Source organism: Phyllostomus hastatus, unplaced genomic scaffold (assembly GCF_019186645.2).
Source record: "Phyllostomus hastatus isolate PE091 unplaced genomic scaffold, TTU_PhHast_1.1 phas_scaffold_78, whole genome shotgun sequence".
In the NCBI taxonomy this organism is placed as follows: domain Eukaryota; kingdom Metazoa; phylum Chordata; class Mammalia; order Chiroptera; family Phyllostomidae; genus Phyllostomus; species Phyllostomus hastatus.
The window spans coordinates 89,399,256-89,413,534 of NW_025334041.1; the positions used below are offsets into that span (position 1 = coordinate 89,399,256).

Genomic DNA, 14,279 nt, shown 5'->3' on the forward strand with positions numbered 1-14,279 from the left:
ATGCTGAGGTGTGTCACTCTTATTAATAGAATACTACATCATCTAATTAATGGCAGTAAAAGACAGCCAATTACAAAGATTAGTGAAGTGTATAAATAGCTACTTAGGATATTTGCAGAACCTTGATACTGAGTTTATCCTTTAACAGGTTTATTTGTTGCAAACGTGGAAAGTTCAGTATGGTCTTCACTGTATTTTATAGGGCTAAAATAAGGTCAAGCTCTTTTGACTATATAAAAGTATACTGCCTTGATGTGATATCTTTATTAGAACCATAGGCTTCTAAGGCTGAACCGTGTGGATCAACAGACTCAGCTGAGGTCCCCAGTAGTTAAAAAGCACTGTTAGCATGACATTCTCCCTCCAGATAACTCTGTTGCTGGATGCAAATATCAAAATTAAAGCGGGTTCCTTTTTTTAACCATTGAACTCTTCTGAAAAACACCAACAAATGAAATTCAACCAAAGTTTGTTTCCATGTCCAAATGCCAACACACGCTGAGATTCTGAACACAGGCGAGTACGGGGTCAAAGACCAGCATGTCTGCATGCTATGAACAAGCCCAGCTATGTTCCTCAAAACACAGGACAAAAAAGTATTCCAGGATTAGATAATAAAATGAAATCCATATCTTTTTTTTAAGAATGTTTGGAATTCCATTGAAATTAGTTTTGGCACAAATACTTTTCGTTCAATAATCAACTATATCTAAATTGGACATATACATAACTAAGGCCTGGGAGAGGAGCTGAGGACACAGTTTCCATTTACCGAGACACTGCCTAGTGGGAAACACGGTGTCCCAATAAATTCTCCCAAGATAAAAATTGTCCTGATAGCCAACAGTCTGCTCTCCAACAAGCAGGAAAGGGCACCGCTAACTCTCCATTTAACTGTCTGTGCTACTGGAAACTGAATTCCTGTCTATTGAATGCTAATTAACATAGATTTAATCTCATTAATAAAGTCTGATTAGATGCTAAGAAGGCACATCAGTGACCACTTTAAAGCTCTTATACGTGAGTTAAAATATGTTCTATATCTATACACATGGGATTTGTTTTCGAAGAACAGAGACATAGCAATTTTCCCATAAGCATTGTCTTTGATTGTCACTTAATCAATAAATACACAATTAGAATAAGGCTTTGCTTTCATGGAATATAGTTCCTTTCTCTAAAGAGCTCCAAGTATATTACAGACAGGATGGTAATTAATCCTTGTTCTATTCCTTTGAGGGACATAAATGGACTCGATTGTCCTTCCTGTTTTACAGGTGAGGAGACCAACCAGGGGAAGGAATGGTCAGCAGCCCACGACTCGGTGATATTTCCTGTTTCCCTGCCAGCGTCTAACTAAGCCTTGCAGGGTGAGGGACATGGCAAACACCTTTCAGATCTCTACTCTCTCTACTCGGGGCCCCTGCCCAAAAACCTTCCCACTGCTTACCAGGGCTTGCAAGGCTGGCCACACCCAGCCCCGCCTGTGTCTCAGACTTCGTGGCCCCACCCGCCCCTCTGCCCAGCTCCAAAGTCCTCCTTCCTGTCCTTCCAACAGGCGGAGCTTGTCCCTATCATGTAGACTCTGGCTCACAGGTCACTTTCATGTTTCAGCTCAAATGCCAAGCCCTCCCCACCCCACGGTCCTCAAGACCACCTTATCATTCTCCCATCAGTCTTTTCTTCTTTCCCTCACAGCCAGCATTGCTCTCTGAAACCCTTGTTCTGACTACTTGTTTCCTTGTTGCTATGTCTCTTACGACTCATTTAGCCACTCCAAAGCCTCTGCCTTTTTTGTTTACCATTCTCAAATCCTAGACTAGCTAGATAGAGAACCAGTAAGTATTTGTGAAATAAAAGAATAGCTGCTCAGATGCAAATATCAAAATGGACAATAAAAGTTTTTCAAAGCCCACAAGAGGAATAAACAATCCAATTTGAGATCCACAACACTACTTTCCTTATGTCATTCCTAAAAGTGATGTTGACTCACTCTTTTCAAATAAAAGTCTATAAGCCTCATAATAGTCTAAGGTCATGTGACAATCTCCCAACTCTACATAATGCCAGTCATCACAGGCAAAATCGCATGACTGGACACTGAGCTGAGAGCAATCCATTACCCCAAGGTTTAACACACAACTCCCACTGCATTAAAGGCTTGCCACTCAATACAAACCAAATGCACCTCTCACCCTATGAATAGAATTAAGGTTGATATCTCGCAGTTCTACGCTGACACTAGTTGAAGAATTGCACTTAGGCAAACATGACCCTGTGCGGTTGTGTGTTATGCTGCCCCTCACTGACTATAAAATTTTGAACAAGGAACAACTTTTCTAATCCTCAATTTTGTAATCTGGAGTTCTAAGAGCCATCAAAGTTAAAGGTTATCCAGGCTAGCAATTCTTACAGAAAATAAGCTTGATTTTGAAATATGGACATTTTAGCATCCAGTTATTGGGAAGCCCCTGAATAAAATTGTTTGGTTTAATGTTGTTTTGTTACAACATTAATGAGATGCTGTAGGAACTTGATTCTTGTTTATGTCATTGGCCTATGGTAAAGCTGGTTTCAGTATGCTTTGTTCTGATGAAAGACTAAGAACCTACTAACAACGTTAAGTGAGGATTTGCCATATAAAGTTGTAGACCGATATACACAAGTCATTTCCAACCTACAACATTTTCTGTAATGTGCGTGCAGTTTGGCAGGTCCTATGGAAATCTTGTTCAGTGATTTTTCCATAGAATTTTTGTAATAAATTCGTTAACAGTCTCTCTTCACTATAGCTGGATGGCAGTACATTTTGCTCTGTCTCATAAGTTGTGTCTTAATATTATGACCAGAACTAGATGAAAATTAATATTTATGCCATTTACCTTTAGTTACTTTGAAAATTGAGAATTGTCACAGTCATTTATTGGTTCTGTGTTTTCAAGGGTATTTCTGCATGCCTGTTTGTGAGCAAGTTTTAGACTCAGTATTACATAAAGCAAATGGAATTCACATTTTATTTATGCAAGTGGTGTCAGAAAAATTCTCTTTGGATCATTAAAATTACCTGAATCACTACAGCATCAAAGAGCAATCATATGGCCCTCAGAGTTTCAGTGCAAATTTAGATTGTTTTTCACATCATGCAGTTTCTGATTTCATAATTTAATATCATAAAATGAGAAAGTTTTACCCTTTTTTCCTTCTGTCACTTTTCATGTGATCTGATTTTAAGTAATTGGAACAAACTGTGTCTAATTTCATGCAGCATAATTGCTAGGCAGCCTGAAGCTACAGAGACCCAGCACTGTCTCCAAGTTGCTCAGGAGAGAGAGAGAGAGAGATGTATATACACACACACACACACACACATATGTATATGTATATGTATATGTGTGTGTGTGTGTGTGTGTGTGTGTGTGTGTGTGTGTGTGTGTGTGTGAAATGAATGAGCTTGGACAAAATTAAACATCCCAATAGTCTGGTCTTTGTTAAGAGGGGAAAAAAGGGTATCGACAAAATTCCTATACCCTTGTCTATGGCAGGTCAACTGCATGGTTTTTTCTTTCTTATAGTTCTTGGCCTTGGTGTCCCACAAACCTTCAGTTCCCTGGGGGGAAAAATCTGTACTTACTAGTATTACATGAAAGCCATGACTTCAGGTACCTAATCCACAGTCAGACAAAAATTCACAAAGAAGTCGGCTTTTTCACTGAAATCCAGTATGTTTAAATATCTTAAATCCTATGCATCTTTACTAGATAAGCTTTTTGTGGACAGTATGAGATATTCTTTTGTAGACTTTGAAAAAAAAAATGACTTGACAAAAACCCAACATGCCACAGGCAAGGCTGCTGTAAAAACATCCAAAGCCCTGTTGCATTCCGCCTGGGGCTAGTGAGGCCAGGAGATGGGCCAAAGTAGACATCATTTTACAAAAGAGATCAAGAGAAAGTGCCATTTTAGGAAGAAAATGGGCATTCCATTCCAAACCATTGCCACTAAGGGGCTAGGTCACCCCTTGCCATTCTCCTGAACACCTTTGCTATTATTGCGCCTAAATGGCAAGGACACTAATTTAAGAGCGATCAGTAGGTTCTTGTGAAGGAAAGACGGATGGCACTTGCCAGATATAGCAGTCAACCTAAGCACGTTGGGATATCAAAGCAAATTTGACCACTCCAATAGACAGTGATGGGAGACCTCGCCTTTGTTGTGTACATTAGCCCCATGCCATTATCTCTTAAAAGCTTAATTATTTGCAAACAATTGATCAAGATGGGAATTTGAGAAAGGATATGCAAGGGCCGCTGGGAGAACTGCAACGCATTAAGAGAGCAAACAAAATTACCTTTAGATCTTACAATAAGAATTAACGATTGAGCAGAGGGGAGCTAGGCGCTGCGGTAGCTGCAAGGGCTCTTTCCCGAGTGTTTCCTATTTGATCTGCATTAACACCTCAGAAATGAGTGAAAGCCATAAAACGGTGATTATGTATGGGTAAAGCTGACCCTCCTTTCCAGTATTAAACCTGCACACATGTATTAGGCTGGTTTGGCTGGGGAGAGAAGAGATGCTGGACTCAAAGGGAAAAGAAGTGGCTTGTGGGCAGTGAAACCTTAGCTACAGGAAATAACTCACACAATGGTCATCTCAGTTTGCATAATCAACACCTCAACTTCTCCTTGCCAGTGTAAGTCTCTTGCTGAAAAAGAAATTGTCTGCCCCTCTCACGTGTTTCTGGATTTACAGTGCGACTTCTAATCATGACCCAGGATGGCAGTGATTGCTTAGTAACCCCATTGAAGAATAAAATGAGTTCTGGAGTTATGTCCTGTGTAATAGAAATCAAGGGTGTCTGAAGAAAAAGATCTAAAAATAGCTTTATGTAAAAGTTAAGTCTGACCTGTCATTTTCTTAGCCCTAAAGAAGAGAAAGTGACAAAGAAAATGACAACTTTCTAAAGAAAGTTATCTCTGCATGATTCCAATTTTATTTCTTGAGGTTGGGATAGGGAGAGGGGCAGATTCTGATGTTGGTTGTCTGGTATTTACAAGTTTATATAAATGTATTGCAGGAAAATGTATTTATTTAAACAATCAAGAGGACTCTTTCGGATGAACGTCAATGGGGAAAAAAAACTCTTCAGTACACACAGATGGGAAATGTCCAGCCTTATATCTTAATGATATCCTTGACCAAATGTACTCCTTTCATCAAATTTTCTACCCCTGACTGCATATGTGGATGCCAAGACAGTGATGAACTTTATCTTATCTACCCTGGTAACCAAGTTTCAATAACCTTCCCTCCCTCACTGACTTGCCCACTCCAACAGCACATTGTAATAGCAGTAGAAAATTTGAAAATAATCCTGTACAGAGCTTGCTGGTGAGATAATGGAAGGCTATGCTGCCCCTTCTCAAGCCTCAGATTAGTAATTTCTTGTGACACAGAACTGCCTCTATACCGACACTGCAAAACAGCTATAACAAAGCAATAGAGGTGGAAGCAATTTTCAAGCAAAATGTTACATGCTATACTTTAAAAGGTATAGGAATAGGTACCGGGGGAGCTGATCTAACAGGAGGAATTATGGCAACTGTCCAATATAACCCTTATCAAGGCAATGTTCTGTTGCTTGGCTGAATATGTTGGAGGAACAATTTCGGAACTTCTTTTATCCTTTTTCCTCCAGCCCTCTGCCTCCTCCACAGCTAAGTTTAATGCATTAATATAAGTTGACCTTGAGCTAAACTCTGGTATGTGATGGAGAGATACTCCCTTTAAGAAAAAAAAATCTACCATATGGCTTTTAACCATTAGCTCTCTGTGTTCTTTTAAAACTTCGACTGTATTTTTCTCACTAGGGAATATTGTGGATATAAATTAAAACAAACAGCTATATATGTGACTTCAAGGAGCATAAACAGAAACTTGCTAACTAAATGTATTTATATTTGTTTAACATAAATTTTTTTGCCTATAAAAACTTCTCCCACTGTAAATAAACTTGCCACCACGTCCCCCTTCTGCATTGACTATGAATAGCTTACACTGTGACAATTACATTGATCTAGGATACTTTTTCCCCTTTAAAAAAATCCATAATGCTTCCCTATTGTCTTCCAGCTTTATGAATTAGTTTTACTGTTTCAGTGAATGCTTTTTTGTCTTCTGACTGCACATTATCAAAGAGACACTTTGTGCCTCCCATTTGCATTACAAAAGCAGTGCACCGTGCAGTTGCAGCACAGAGCCTGAATGCATAGTAGTTGGAGCCCTGAATCCTCACACACGCCGGCAGCCAAAGAGCCATGGTGTCAGTCCCAGCGAAGAAGCCAGACGTGTTTGGAGCGCCTTCAGTGAAGTCACAGGGCTCCTACCTGCATTCTGAACTCTCCACCCGCACTCCCAGATCACCAAGAGGCTCAGGCCCAGTATGCCCCAGCAACGGTTCAGCACTTGCTTTTTCTGAAGCCAAGTCAAGCCACTTCTCAGACAATCCCTCTGATTTCTTGTATATCCAGCAGCAGTTGAAGAAGTTGCTAGTGGAAGTGTGCAGGTGGGGAAGTCGGGTGGGAATCCCTAAACTGGACCTTACTGCATGGAGATGATATCAGTGTGGAAGGAAAAGTTGAACCCTGCGTGATATTTCATAGCAATTTTTACTTTTCACTAATGAGACTATCTTTATAATACATGGCAGTAAAGACATTATTTCATAGTCGATTATGAGGTCAATACTACAATGTCTTGCCTGTCTCACCTGTCTGATCTTTTAATTTCTTATAAATATCAACTAAATATTGATAAAGGACACTACATAAAAAAGACAAATACTTGCATTGAAAGATTTCATAGTACTTTATACTGAAGACTTCTTTCAAAGTAGTTTGCAATCCTAAAATAATAACCATGTTTTAGATCTCATCTTTATTAGCCATATATTCATACATGTTACAGGAATATTTTAAGGATATGCATTGAAGACAAAGTTTTGACTCTAAATTGACAATTACTTATATCTTCCTCCTAAAAGTATTAAAATTCATGAAGAGTGCTAAAATTATTTTGAACAGTTATGATTATTAATGAACTCCTTGAATACGGATTCTCTTAGTAGAAGACCGCAGCTATAAAAGGAAGCACAAAAAGGCCAGCAAGGAAAACCGGGTGGGAGGAGTAGGGGGACGGGAGTGGGAATGCGGGAGAAAACTCGAGCTTCCCTTGCGTGTCTTCTTTGAATCATTTGAAATAACAGCTCATTGGAATGCTTCCTGTTTCTCAGTAGGACAAATGCACTACAAGCCCTATCTCATGTGCTCTTGGTGACCCCCAAGAGCAGGGACTGCGCTCGGCACCACTTCACAGCTGGGAAAGCGGAGGCTTGGCCGGGTCAGAAAGCACGCCCAGGGGCCCATGGCAACTTAGGTCCCGGGCCAGTCTGCCCTCCCCTGAGTCTCTCCCCTTGGCTACACCCTCACTGATGTTTCTTTCCCATTTCCCCATTCCCCTTTATAAATAGCTAAACATTTTAAAACCAAACACATATTATAATGGAGCATGCATGAAGTTATGAATCTCGGTGAGCCGTGACTGGATGTTAGTCTGCAGTTCTGAGGCCTTGGTCCAGGAGAGGATCGCCACTTCTACCCACCACCCAGGGGCGAACATCCAAGGGCGGGGACTGAGCTGGGCAGTGAGGGCAGTTCACCAGAACCCCACCTTGAATTCTCCCCCCAGCATCCATCCAAGGAATTGAATTAATTGTAGCTCAGTAGTATGAGCAAGGGTGGGAGAAGTCATAATGGTAACATGTATTAAGAAGTGAGAATCTACCAGGCACGTTTCCAAATACTTCACATGTATTAACTCATTTAATCCCCACAAAACTTCACAAGGTAAACACACCTATCAGACCAATTTGATAGATGAGGAAACTTGTGTACAAAAAGGACAGATAAATTTATCAAGTTCACACAGCTGGTAAGTAGTAGAGCTGGAATTGGAAACTTGGTAGCAACATACAAGTTGGGAAAACTCACTTCCAAACTATTTTGTCTTTTAAATGAGGAAAGGAGCAACCCTCTCATTCTTGCTGAGTTAATTATGAATACATATGATGGTTACTTCTCTCTTTATGAAGAAGATATGATCTTAATGTGTGTGTGTCTTATTTTTACAACTCAGTTCTGTTAAAGGATGCAACACAGACTTTGATACGAGACACAAAACTCAGTGGGAACGAATGCATCCACTGCTTTATTAGTGTTTGTAGTACTGCTTGTAAACACAGGGATGATGGAAATTATACACGAGAACACTTTTCAAGGGTCATAGAAACACACACCTGCCATTGCATCCAACTGCAGTATAATTGGTCTTAAATTGTCTGCTTTGAAATACATTGTTGTGGGTTTTTTCTTTTTTTGCCAATTACTTTTATTTTGCATGTGATTCTTAATCAAATATGAGTTAAATTACACTGGGAACCATTTCATTTTAGTGGATACTAATAAAAACACAGGAACGCTGCTCACATTCAAAGTGCAGCTAGCCCAGGCCTGTGCCCAATAACTATTTGTTGTCTGAATGAATGAGCGCTATTGAACTCAGACACCCCAAGTGCCTCAACCAGCATTTGTAAGTAGATGAGTCCATACAAACATCAGAAAACTAGCACCCCCATTTCAACAACTGTTCAACCTTCTCACTCTGTCCTACAAACCCCCAAACAGTACATTTTATTTACTTTATATTTAACTGACCCTTATAGAATGCTTACCCTGTGCCAGACAGTGCTCTCAGTGCTTTACAAATACTCATTTAATCCTTATATTGGGACTTTGAGGTAAGCGTGTTTACCTTTAAGTTACTGGTGAAGAAACTGAGGCACAGAGTCTAAGTTACTTTCAAGTAGGATGGAGCTGTGATTTGACTCTAAGAAGCTGCAGGGCCCATGATGCTTCTTTTTTTTTACCCTCACCCAAAGATGTGTTTATGGATTTTTTTTGAAAGAGAGAGCAAGAGAGATCAGAGAAAGAGAGAGAGAGTGAGAGAGAGAAACATGTGAGAGAGAAACATGGATTGGTTGCCTCCCACATGCGCCGTGAGCAGGGATCAAACACACAACTGTTCGGTGCACAAAATGACGCTCCAACCGAGTCACCCGGCCAGGGCACCCAGGGTGCTCTGAACTATTGTGCTGTGGTCTTTCTTAGTGTGTATATAATTTCCCCCAAAGTTTCTTCATAATCAACTCTATCTTCTTGTTGGGTTTATTTGTTGCAAAAGTTCCCTTCTCTTTTCCAACTGCAATGTAATAAAATTCAAGTTCTCCACCTCGCGGGACCGAGCACAGGACTGAAGAAAGGATAAAGGAAGATTGTGTTGATATACAGGTTCTTCTCCCAAGAATTCACTCTAGCAAATAAAACAAGACAATAGCACACCATGACGGGGCCCTTTTCTGAAAAGAAAGTTCATGACTGATTTATACAATAAACTCCAATAAAATAAGGATCTTTTCCAAAGTGCATATGGCTCATCTCTACCATTTCAGTGAAAAGGAGACCTAGCCTCAACCCGAAGAACACTTTTCCACTTTAGAAATTAAAGTGGAAAGGTTTTGAGACCATTAAGAGAAAAGACAAGAAAGATGAAATACAACGATACCACTTTGGAACGAGTCTGTCGACAGACATCATTAGTGCCTTTATAGATGCCCTCCCTGTCCAGCGTTAAATATTTAGGAGAAATCCCTATATAAAGAATACAGCATCCATAAGTTAAAAGCAAAAACAGTACACTTGGTGAGGTTTTTTTTTTTTTTGAGAAAGAGAGAGAGAGAAAGAGAAAGCTAGAGACAAGGGGAGCAAGAGAGATGGAGATTTCGTGCTGCTCCCAATTTGACTAAAGACCCCTGGAACTGGTACTCATTCTCTAGTGCTAATTTTCCCACTTAAATTACAGTGATGGTGTAGCCTCATCTCATTAGAGATCATTGTCCCCAGTAGACAGTTGTGTTTATGGGGGACTCTGGCTGTTCCACACCTGCTGATCAGGTTGCTATGTGATCAAGGCTGCATACAAACAGCAGACTCGAGCTTGCTGGACTGCAACTGATGAGCCCGGGCTAATTCAGGGGTGATTATGTAGTTTACTGGACCACTAAACCTCTTTAAGCTTGTAATTACTGCCTATTTGAGTAAAGAACATTCAAAAGCAATTCACTGCATCATGCCTGCCACAGCTGGAAGCAGGCTGCCAGCAGTCTGTGGGGACATTAAAATCTACAGGGACGTGGACGGAAGCCCAGCTAGCAGACACTGTCAGCAGCACCCGCAGCCAAGTGTGTGCACATCCCGCTCACCTCTCCTGACCAAGCTCACCACTAAAGGCACAATGAGAACTACAGAATGGCCATAAAGATGACAAATAATGGAATATAATGGTACAAACTACATTTTAATGATTTCCCCCCTTTGTAAAACTAAAATTTAAAAAGTCATTTCACAATACCAGAGAGAGAGAGAGAGCATGTGCTTTAAATAATATACACTTCTGAGATGTACTGTGTGCTTGCTAGAAGTTCCATCCAGAAAACAACAACTTGAAAACAAAATCCCCACCTTGTATGCATTCTAAAAGAACTGGGCTGTAGAGTCGTTTGAGATCTCTTCCACCCACTTAGCTGCTGTGTTTATAACCTTGGCTAGGAAAATATTGTTTAGCTGGTTGATTGACATTTTTTAAAATCACATGTGTAGATTTTTGCTGTTAACGAATTAAAATGCTGCTCAGACACCTGAGTGAAATTTATTTGCAAGAGTCAGAAAAGATTTAAGAACAAAATATATCAGTATTTATCAATGTTCTCATTTTCTTTTGCTGTCACCTTAACAACTGCAGTTCTTTTGTATAACAAAAGTGTAAAAAATGCTTTGCATTGCTGCGGGTATAATTATTACTTGTCTCTAAGTAACAAAAAAAGACTGGAACTTAATGAAGGGGGATTAAGTTAATTTCTTTTTAGCTAACAGTTTCCTGTCTCTTAAAATGCAGACCTTGGTGAATATAATGTTCAGGGAAGGAAAATTAAGCTTTTTATTTCACTAAAATCTCCACGTTGGAATATTGATATTAAAATATGAAGATGATGTTTATTCTTTAAAAGTATGTAAATTTGGTATTAAATAAAGCCACAGAAATCCTCTCTGACTACTCCATCCAAAGTCCACAGATCCAGGGGGTTTATGAGTTATCTAGACATCATTCCTATTAATATTCATTAGGGTGAGTCTGCTTGCATTTTTATAAGCTTCGAGAGAGGCAAAAGAAACAATCAGAATTCTTTAACACACAGGCATTGTCAGTTCAACATATGCCAAATAGCAGAGCACCCAGATTTGAAGTTAAGATTCAAATGCAATTTACCTTTACTAAGCTAATTTTCATGGAAACTCTTTTCCTTTTACCCATTGTAGTCTAAGCTATTTAATTATCTCTATTCTCTTTAACATACACTTCAATTTTTAAGAGATTATTCAGCACTATATTTTATCTTGGTTAACAACAAAACCTTTATCTTGCAATCAAACTGAAGAGAATTTCCCCTTAAGAAAAAAAAACTAAAAACTTTAAATTGTTTTAGTAATAAGATTACCTTTATCTTTATGAACCTTCTTAAGCAAGCCCTCTTTAACTCCCCAAAGCATTTACTGATGTGAATTCACTGTCTGTCTCCAGAGTGGATTAGAGAAGAGGGAAGAGTCTTAGTCAAAATTTGGGCAGGTCTCCAGGACTTGTTCCCCGAATTATGCCTTCTCAGTCGTCCAATCTACCCGGACAGGGAAACTCTAGCACCGCCGTGGACTGACTTCTGCGCGGTTCTCACAAACCTTACAGATGTTCGAGTAACACCTTAGTGAGTGGGAGAAAGAGCCCACCTGTGGCCGGCAGGATGTCAACAGAAAATTGGCAGAAATAAAGGTACTCAATCAAAGTTAATTTGAAGGCCAGTGTGGGGCTTGGGGTTTTTTTTGTTTTGTTTTGTTTTCTTTTTTACAGTTCAGGTGATCCCTTATGTCCCTTATATTTGTATGACACTTTACATTTTCAAAGAACTTTTATTACATGGTACCGAATATGAGCCTTACAATAACCTGGCAAGGTTGGAAGGACAGGTAATTTTGTCTCCATTCTAGAGGAGAAAAATCAAAACTCAAGAGTTGACACGTGGCAGGCTACACGGCCAGGAAGTTGTGGCTCTCAGGCCTGGAGTCCAGGCCTCCTACGTCTGAATCTCATACTCTTTACACACTCTCGAAGCTCCGAGCTTTTCTTGGTAATGATAAAATAAAAGGCTGCAGCCACATCTGTCAGAAACCTGCTGTGAGTTGGAGGACACAGACCCTATTTTACTGTGGACACCTGCGTGGCTCCATACCCGGGGTAAAGCAAGGAACTCAGACTAGAGCCAGACAAAGCAGCATACCTTTCCATTGGCCGTAATTTAATTGGTAGTGCTAAAAAGACTTACACAATGGCAAAGCCCCTCTAAATGGGCTTTGGGACAGAACTATCCTTACCCAGGACTGGGTAGTTTGTTCCTCTTTGAAACAAATAGATTTAATTTTGTTTTGGGGGTGTGTCATTCTGTGCTGTTTCAAGTGTGGCATAGGTTGCTACCTGCACATGAAGTGGCTTCAGTTTTCCCTCTCGCAGTCACCTTCTAAGAGAACTTAGGCCTGTGGGGAAAGTCACAACTTCTATAGACCACGCGTACAGCCATTATATCCTTTCCTGATTTAGTGATGTGGTCACACCTGACGAATGACAAGTCTAAAGGAAAACATTTTAAGAGGTATTAGTTTCAGCCCGGGCCGGGTAGCTCAGTTGGTTAGAATGTTGTCCTGATTCTCCAAGATTATGAGTCTGATCCCTGGGCAGGGCACGTACAAGAAGTAACCAGTGACTGCACAAATAAGTGGAACCACAAATCAATGTCTCTCTCTCTCTTAAATGAATAAACAAACAAACAAACAGGCCTCTGAGCCTCAACTTCCTCATCAGGAAAATGAGGATGACAAAGCTGGTGGTAGTCCGATGGGACAGCATCATCCAACTGCTCGGCATGGCACCCGCCCGTGTCCAGTGCTTGGCAAATAGCAGCTGAACCTGAGGTGACTCTCAGGGTTGGGTTAACCTCTGCAGAAAAAATTACACACACACACACACACACACACACACACACACACATAAATATATCCATTTGTAGGGAAGAATACCATATCAAACTAGGTATTTCTTGTAGTTTTTTTTTCTAGTGTTGAAATCGGCTTTCCGCCTTAGGTTTTAATGTTTTCTTACAGTTCTCTTTATTTGGACCCACCTCCAGAATATGCAAAGGCAGAGCCAGCTGAAAGGCAGTCCCACAGGGCACAGCCCTCCACACCAGAGAGCCCTGTGCCTGGTTCAATGTGCTGCTGTTGCCATGGTTTGTTTGCAGAAGACCCGCATTCTCAATCCACACAGTTTATGTGGAGAATGTACATGTTCTCCACAAATCAGAGACTGTTCTCCCTGTCAGATGCTTTATACACAGCTATGACCCCTCTTGAATTCATTTGAGCTTCACAGAAGTGAATAAATAATTACTGTGTTCCCACTAAAAGAGTGTGAAAAAGAAAATACTAAAAAGCAAGGTACAGGAGGCGAGACTGACAGTCGAGATGTGTTCAGACCTCAGACAGATGAGGAAGGACACTTAAATGACCCTCCAGTGGCCTTCAAGGGTTCACACACTCCTGTAAGTGCCTAAATCACCCTAGGGGACAGACAGAGGCACTGAGAAAATATTTCATATTATGAAGTCTCTGGGGGGCGGAAATCAATAATCTGGAACCTTCAAGGTGTGAGGCCCATCCAGGCTCATTGGACCTCAGGATGTTGAGAGCCTTTGTCTTTCGGTGGCTGAGAGTCAGAAGTGGCAATTCGCCCACCTTCTTTGGCAGGGACTGAGTGGCACATTTGGCAGAAAAGTGTGCTCTCGAGAAAAGGGAGCAGAGAATCTTTTGGCCTGGGCTCTAGCTAGGATAGATCAAGAGTAAGAACTCGCCCTTGCATGCCAACCAAATGCCACTGTAATTAAAAACAAACCTTTGGAAATAAAGGATTTGGAAATTATTTCAATTCCAGCACATTCACAGTATGAGCTCATCAATAGTTACAACTAATTCATTTGGTCGCGGGATTTTTTTAGGCCTTCTTAAACAGAA

The 14,279-nt window shown here is 40.4% G+C and overlaps 1 protein-coding gene across 5 annotated transcripts in view; it reads right to left on the reverse strand.

The window, feature by feature from the left end:
- Positions 1-14,279, reverse strand: part of MEIS1 (Meis homeobox 1) — a 129,960-nt gene that overhangs the window by 23,426 nt on the left and 92,255 nt on the right. The gene's annotated exons all lie outside the window — the stretch shown is intronic.